Raw genomic sequence first — 8,647 nt, 5'->3', positions numbered from 1 at the left:
AAGAGTATGGGTGTGGCACAAGCCGACTGCAGACAACGGCCCATTTGCCAGAATGTACTTGGCAGGAGGTAACCAATACTTAGGAACAGTCACAGACTTCTGCAAACCAGTATCAACATGTAAACAAGATACAAACTGATGCGCCCTTTTCTCCCTGAAACCTAGCTCCCGAATAGGGTAATGGTTCATATGAGGACGGGGAAGGTGAAAGCGAGTCCGAATGGGGAAGTCAGATGGCACTCTCAACCAGTAGAACTTTTTCTCCCAACCTTTACAGCTCGACAACTTGGGGTTGACGGTCATTTTGCTTGCCTTGGTGTAAAAAGACCACCATCCAGACTTCTTTTTATACTTCTTCAACCAAATCAACCGCCTGAACAGGTTGATGGTTTGGGGCCATTGCTTAAAGGACAGCAAACCAGGTAAAAGCCACCACATTCCTCACTACCTGAGGCGTGACCTGCGCCAAACATACGTTCCAAGCCCGAAATACCTTCTCTATAAAGGGATGCAGGGGAAATCGGAGGCCGAGATCAAAATGATGGGCATACACGCCGATATGACCAGGAGGACAATCCAAAATCACACTCCCCTCAGCAGGAATCACAAGACGGTAGCCTTTGGGCAGCTTCAAATATTCCTTGGCCCAGCGCGGATGGTTATCCTTGATAGCCCTATCGCGAAAAGTTTTAACTAGCTTAGCCTTGCCAACGGCACTACCAGCAGGAGGAGGGCACTCAACCCTAAATCTCATCTCCTCCGTATCGGAGTCTGGCTCCACATCCAAATCTCCTTCCCTCACAACCTGCTCGCAGAGAGATGTCACATCTTCACCATCATCCCACAGCTTACCAATATCATCGTCAGACTCCAAAATCGAATCCCCTATATCCTCATCTTCTTCCCCATCACTACCAGCGGAGTTGTCGGACCCTGGAACATCCTCAGCACGACTGCTAACCTATCCAGCATCCATTTGACGGCTCCCACCAGCCACATTCTCTAAATGGGCACCCCTAACGACATCCTGATTAAAAGACACAACAACATTGCCAAAATTAGTGCCATAGTCACCATGTCCTTTACCGACAGGGTCCATAAATTGCGTCCATGATCGAAGTTCGTACTCAAGGGAAATAGAGGGAGCATCCACTATCGGGATTGTTTCGAAGTTATCTATTAAATTCAAATCACGACGAATATCGGCCCGTACCTGTTTACGCATTTGAGCCTGTAATTCCTTGGCAGCATCCGCGTAAGACGGTTCAAAGTACTCAGAGGTAGACGGTTTATCATCATCCTCAAAATTGACATCCTCAGAAACGGACGCAAGGTCAGCATCATCATACCCAGCCCCACTCAACTCATTCTCACTATCTCGCTCACTCGACATTATACCTAGACACAAATTTATGCGCAATGAGGAAATACAAAAGAAAAAAGACTATACCTTCTAGCACAGCACGAAACTAGTAGCCCAGAACCGAGAAACAACACTCCCACAAATACCACAGTCAGGAAGCAGAGCGGCAGCAGAGAAAAATTCGCAAGAACAAAGGAGAGAATTTGAGAAGGAGAGAGAAAAGTTTTAAGAGAAGAATGAAAAAGTTTGACAATTTAGGAAGCGAAAGTTAAATAGTCAAAAGTCGAAAAAACGGGCGATTTTACGGTTAAAAGAAGTTGAAAAGACAGGTCAAATCGCAGCCGTCGAAATAAACATTAAAGCGACACGCGTCGCATGGCATGCAGATGCATTACACGTGGAACAAATTTAAGCGGTACAAATTCAAAAAACCTTCCAAATTCTAAAGATCCAAAGTCTCAAGGGGGCTAGTCAGCATCCAAAGTCCCAAGGGGGCTAGTCAGCATCCAAAGTCCCAAGGGGGCTAGTCAGCATCCAAAGTCCAAAGGGGATAATACCCTAAGGATCATATCGGTAAGACGGAACCTGGTTCTTTGTTTAATTGATCTGCTTATTTTTTCGCGAAAAACGCAGGGGGCCAAGTCAGCATTTGACACATAATCAACGCACCAACACATTTCGCGAAAAACGCGCAGTCATGGGGGCTAGTTGTAGGGAGAGCATTATTTTCAGAGCAAGCACATCAGTCAAGACGGATATGCTCACTCTGAGGGGGCTAGTTGTACGGGTATGCTACCAGCTGGCTGGTAACATCCCCAACCAGTTAAGGATAATAGCCAATAATCCTTAAACAGCAGCTATTATTCCTTACTGGCATCTCCTAAAGGCCGGTAGGGAGGCGGCACGTGATCAATCAAGAAGTCAACGGGTCGCTATCAATCGGGTAGGACCCAACTATCCGTACACCCGACCCGCGCCTATATATATGAGCTTCATTTATTACAGAAGGTACGCAATCACAATCATTTTCACTAAACCTAAAATACTTATTACTTACCATACCTGACTTTAGTATTGGAGGGGATCCTCGAATCACCCTCGAGGCTAGTTCATCTTTGTTATCTGCGCAGGATTTCATCAGAATAACGACACCACACAATCAGCAAGACCTCTCCAACCGTTCCCAATTCATACCGGAACAAGCAGCATTCAGGAAAAGATTGAGGAGTTTCCTCAAGACATCCGTTCTGTTGAGGTCTGTTGGCTTATCTTTGTGCATCAATTTATCTCAGAAAATGGTTCAGGTTTTTATGACTCTGCACTCTCCAGTGACTATATTGACGGGAAATATGTTGGATTATGTAGTGACTAGTTGCATTTATAGTGGCCAATTTTGTGTTTACATTTGAGGGTCGACATTATCCATGGGAAACTAATAAGTAATATATGCAGTTTCTGTTGGAAAAAAAAAGACTTCGTTTAAATTTTAAGAGCTGAAGAATTCATATTGCGCACATTGTACTTCTTTTTTTCACATTTCTTCATATGTCAAAAAATCAATAGTTAATAATGCAAATAGAGTATGTTGCTGTCCCATCACGTTTCTTTCGTTTTATGTTTTTCTTTGTATTTTACCTTGCTGCTTTTCTTCATATTTTACTTGACAAAAGCCGGAATTTTATTTGGCAGTAAAGAAAAATGCCAGATTCATGATTTAACATTTTAACTGCTTCATATGTAAATGGTAACTTTTTAATCATTAGCAACAGTTAGAATGATTTATCTGTCAAACTCTTCATAGAAGATTTTTGTTAGAATGGGGCATTGTTCATAGAAAATTGTACAGACCGGGTGTGGCTACGAATGACATACTGACATGATGGTCTAAACTGTAATTTTCTTTATGTAAGTTATCTATGTGATTCTTGTGGGGCATTTCTTTGTAGGTAACTGATTCTGCCGCACCAAATGTTTCTCGGATGGTCGATTCTTCAGAAGCTCTGTCACACGCGTTGCAAGAGAAAGTACTAATTATATATGTTTTTTTGTCAGTTTTCAGCTTTTCCATGATCTTGATTTCAGGTTTCAACTTTATTAATTCTGTCACAGCAAGAAGAAAGACATCTTTTTGAGAAAAACGTTCAAGATGCTCTGCAGGAAACTTTGGATGAGCTTCAAAGGACACTACAACTAGTAATTTCTTTCGCTCTCTCTCTCTTTAAATATCTGATGATTGTAGAGTATGAAAGGCAAAGAAGAGTTTAAAAAAGACGAAAATGATAAAGGTCGCAACACGCGACCTTTAAGCCGTGTCACAATGATGACATGGCATGCTTATGTGTCATGATTTAAATTGGAAACTAAAATATTTAACTTATATAATCTATTATACATGTTTCAAAAAAGGTAAGAAAATTTTAATATTCTAATTTGTTTTCTTTTTTATATCGATTAATCTATTTACGTATTTTCATAGTAAAAATATTGAATTGATAGTAAAAATATCCTGATGACACATAGCCTACGTGGCGCCTATATGTACCAATTAAACTGCGACACGTAAGATTGTGACAACTAAATATTGTCGCAATTTGCGACCTTTATCATCACCCTAAACAAGAAAGGGAAAACACAAATTCTTATTTACAATGGGTGTACAATAAATATTGTACACCGGAGTAAAAGTTAACTCAAAATTCTTAAAAGTTAAGCATATATATGTAAAAGTTATCTATTTTTCAGTGATAAATTTTTTTCATTTTAGTAAAACTTATTTCTTCAAAATAACTAATAATGTATAAAATTAATCATTTAACCCTTTAAAATATTTATCTATCAATTTTTTTTACTAATATAAAAGTTAATCAAAACTAGATTAAAGTTACAAAAAAAATGGTTAAAGTTATCTTGGTGTACAATAAATTTATTGTACACCTTGTGCGCACAAGACCTACTCGAGTCTCTATAGTTAGACATAAGAAACAAAAATAGTTTAAACACTGGACTCCCTTGTTTTCTAATTGAATGGCACTTGTAATTAACATGTTTAAAGCTATATACAACAAAAGGGTACTCCCAAGAGGATGTATAATTGCGAAACATGATACAAAAAAAAGTGGGGCAACTGGAGCAACTGAAAAGAAGCTAATTAAACATCTTTCTTATTTTAGTAGCTAGAAGAAAACTTTATGTCATTTTGGCAGTGTCTTTAATGGTATTGTTGATCAAATTCCGCATCTTGTTAAGTGGCTATGATCGAACTTGCAGGAAAACCACAGAGACTGAAGAAGGAAACCTCAAGAAAAGGCATTGGATTTCATTGGGAAATAACATCGTCACAACCAACTCCGAGGGCTCCGGGTGCAGCTCTATTCAAGACTCCATCCTCACTTCTAGGATATGTATGCAATGGCAAGATAAGGTTGAGCCAGGCATAGGGTATCAGCTTCGATTGGGCTTGTATAGTGGGATTTCTGGTTTATGCAAGTTAAAATCAGTAGAAAAGCAAGTGGATGAATCATGTTGCACTTTTGCACTTTTGTACATCCTTAGTGTATAACCTATTAGCCTGATTTGTATACAGAAACTTTCCACTCTATGTTAATGTAATTACTCTTCTTTAATCTTCATTCATTTTGTTCAATAGTTGGTGCAAATAGAATGTCATTAATTTGCTAAGAATTTGTTCTGGCAAACCTTCCAATAGCATAGTGTCTAAAAGTAGCATACAGGACATTGAATCCATATTATTTCCAAAAGAAGCACAAAAAGTCCAAACAAAAATTCTGCATAACATTTCCAAATTTCGTCATCAACCAAGTCAATATGGAAAAAAACAAAAACTGATCCATAATGCCAATTGTGATTACACGAAAATCATCATTTCCAAATTTCGTCATCAACCAAGTCAATATGGAAAAAAACAAAAACGGATCATTAGATGGAGGGTAAGATTAAGGAGTTTTATCATCCTTAAAAAAGCGATGTTATATGGAATTCTCCAGAAGGCGAAGCAGAGCAGGGAAATACTTCATGGCCTGAGTTTGTTCCCACTAGTGGACCAGATAAAACACGCAAAATGGATTATATTAGGTATGGAGGTCACATCTTGATCGGAATTCGAGGACCTAGAGCTGATGCAGCAGTATTGACTATTGAGAAAGCAGTTAGTTGAGTTCTGTGATCAGAAATATCTCCTCAAGCTTGACAATGACAGCCTGCCTATTGAGCACATAACTAAGGGAATTATGTTTAATTTCTTGACCAATGACCATGTATTATGCCGAAGGGTTGTTTATCCCACACTCCGCTACACAGCTACTGGTGGAAAAATCATCAGCGAGAAAGGCGTGGGAACCCTTTTGTCAGTAACAGCAAGTCTGAAGCAATGTATAAGGCAATTCAGGAAAATGAACCTTCTGAAGGGGGATCGAGAACCTGATCCACAGCCTTGTTTCAGAATGTTTCATGCTACTCAAGCTCACACAAATTCCCAGATGAACAAGCTGCTCTGCACTATGGTTGAGTGGTACAGATTTGCTGATAATAGGAAGAAAATCGTTAATTTTTGTTCGTATATCATCAGAGGATCACTTGCAAAGCTGTATGCTGCAAAATATAAGCTTCGATCACGTGCAAAGGTGTACAAGATTAGTGATAGGACCCTTAGTCGTCCTTTAAAGGAGAAATAGGGGCATTCACCTGAGTATCAGAACATGCTAAGGATGGGTCTTGCAGAGTCTACTGAAGGGCTCAAGTATACAAGGATGTCTCTTGTGCCTGAAACCGATCACACCCCTTTCCCAGGTAACTGGAGGCCTGATCATGAAAAGGCACTGCTCGAGTTCCTGAGCCTTGATGATCCCAAGACCTTGGAGGATCAGAGGAACTGCATCAAAGAGCAAGGTCTAATTTCACTGCAAGATTACATTTCTATGCTTGTTTGGAACTACAAAAGAAATGCTTCTCTATCGGATCAGCTCTCTTTGTTGAATAGTGGTGGAAAGAACATTGAAAGTTGTGATCAGCTTGAGATGGAATCGAGTAATGAGAACTGTGTTGAAAGAAGTCAAGACGAGGAAGAAGATAAAGAGAGAATTAACATGGCACACGTGTGAGGTGCCTTGGCCTCCGAGCTTTTTAAAATGTCTTGTGCAAAGGAAGAAGTCATGCTTGACAGGTATGAACACGCGAGCTTTGATCCCGGGGTAATTTAACAGCCCATTCAATATTAGTTTCGGGATAGCTTGTAAAATTGAATGCCTTATTAAGGCTGTTTTGAAATATGATCATTGCAATATTGTCCGTTTTCCCAACTAGGCTGACAAGTTTCTCATTTATATTAATGATATCTGTGTGCATTGTGAAATTACGTACTGTCTTTTGAATCTTGTGTCATTAGATGGTTGCTGAAATCACTGCCTTTTGGATCTTGTATCAATAGGTCGATGGTCACTCCATAGGATTTCTCAGAGTCCTTCTAGGTCAACGGACATGTTTTTAAAGTGATGTCTACTCGAGTCAATGTTATGAATTAACATAGCTAGACATCAACAACGGCAGAAAATAGGGAAGAAGATGATGATTTGAATAATAACAGAAATTAAAGAAAATGTAAATGATATTCAAGCATTGGACAGGCTTGATTCTTTCCCAACAAACTGTTAAAAGCTCAACAAAACACTTATCGATATTCAACATGCTATTGTTTCTCTACTAATGCTCTATATATAGTGACACACTACCTAGGTTATTCTGTTCCTCTAGCTACCCATATCTAATGCGTTCATGTGAGGGAAAGGAGTTTGAAAATTAGGGTTCAGAAGTAAATGTTTAGCGAATAGGATTGTTACCAACAATTTGTTACTGTGCTTGATTTATGAACTTGCTATTACTTAAATCTATTATTCATTACTATAGTTTTTGCTTACAGACTGCCTGCTCCTTCTTTATCTGATTTCTGTTCCTTGCCTTCTTCATCAAATTTATCCTGTTCTTCATCAAATTTATCCTGTTCTTCATCAGATTTCTCCTGTTCTTCATCAGATTTTGCTCTTTCATTTTCAGCATTAGAATCAAATTTCTCTTGTTCTTCAGTTCCAAGAATGCACTCCTATACTCTTGCACAAACTCCAATTCTTTCACATTCGTTATGGTAAATTAATTCATGCTTCGAATTTCACCAACAAGTGTTTCCATCAATTGAACCCCCTCCTTGATTTCATCATCCAATTCTTGCCGTTTTTGTTTAGTTTCATCTGGAGGAAGAGCAAACTTCTTCAAATCGAGGTCACGAATCCATTCACTTTGATCGATTGCGTCGCGAAGAATCTTCGTCGACGGAGATACCGCGCGATTGAGGTTTACAGGAGGATCTAACCATTTCATCTTGTTAGGAATGCACAGTTGTTTCTTCATTCTTGAGAGAGAAATTGAGAGATTAATGTAGGTTGTTTTAGAGAGAGAAGTTAGAGAGAGAAGTTGAAGGTGGAGAGAGAAGTTGGAGAATGCTGAAATTTGAAAATGGAGGTAAGATGAAGAAGCGAGAGTTAATTCGGTGGGTTAGATAAGAGAATCTATTTAAGTCTATTATAGTATGTAACTTTTTTCTATTTGGTCCGATCAATTTTGTTTTTTTGATGTATAAAAAGTCAATGTAAAATAACAATAAAAAGTCAATCGTCATCCTTAATTCATGATTTGTGGAGGGTTATTTGGGGTGCGGATGTTTTACCTAGGGTAGTGTTTGGATACACCATTTCATTTGAAATGGCTCATTTCAATTACTGAGAATTCAAATGCTGACTTTCAATTCCAAATTCTCTGTTTAGCAAAATCAAGAATTTTAAATGCATCATTTCAAATTCATTGTGACTTTGGATATACCGAGTAATAGAACATCAATTCAGAAATTTTAATCTCCTAATTCAGCTCTTCATCTCTCCCTGACTCATATACCAAAAAAAACACAAGAACCAAAAAAAGAAAAACTTCCTGCTAATTCTTATTTTATACGACTGATCTCCATTGTTTTCCTCTTACAAATACTATGATTTTGCACTTAGAGATACATCTTCTAGTTTTGAAGGGACTTGTCATTCCTTAATCCCCTCTTCTTCGATTTTCACATAATTTATTGAAAAAATGGGAAAAGCAGAGGAGTTGTAGTGGTGATATTCAAGAACGAAATCGACGCCGTAATTGAGAAAATGAACGGCACGGCTAGCCATGCGGTATGGAAGCAACAATGGTGATTACATTGGTGGTTGTGAGGGTGGATGCGGT

At 38.7% G+C, this 8,647-nt stretch overlaps 1 pseudogene; it reads left to right on the top strand.

Annotated features, from left to right (window-relative positions):
• The first annotated feature begins 2,060 nt into the window (after nt 1-2,060).
• On the top strand, nt 2,061-6,639 carry LOC110787824 (nuclear intron maturase 2, mitochondrial-like; annotated as a pseudogene).
• Nucleotides 6,640-8,647: the final 2,008 nt, after the last annotated feature.

This window comes from Spinacia oleracea, chromosome 4 (assembly GCF_020520425.1).
Source record: "Spinacia oleracea cultivar Varoflay chromosome 4, BTI_SOV_V1, whole genome shotgun sequence".
NCBI lineage: Eukaryota > Viridiplantae > Streptophyta > Magnoliopsida > Caryophyllales > Amaranthaceae > Spinacia > Spinacia oleracea.
Note: the sequence above shows the minus strand (reverse complement) of the source record. Positions and strands in the feature narration are given on the sequence as shown.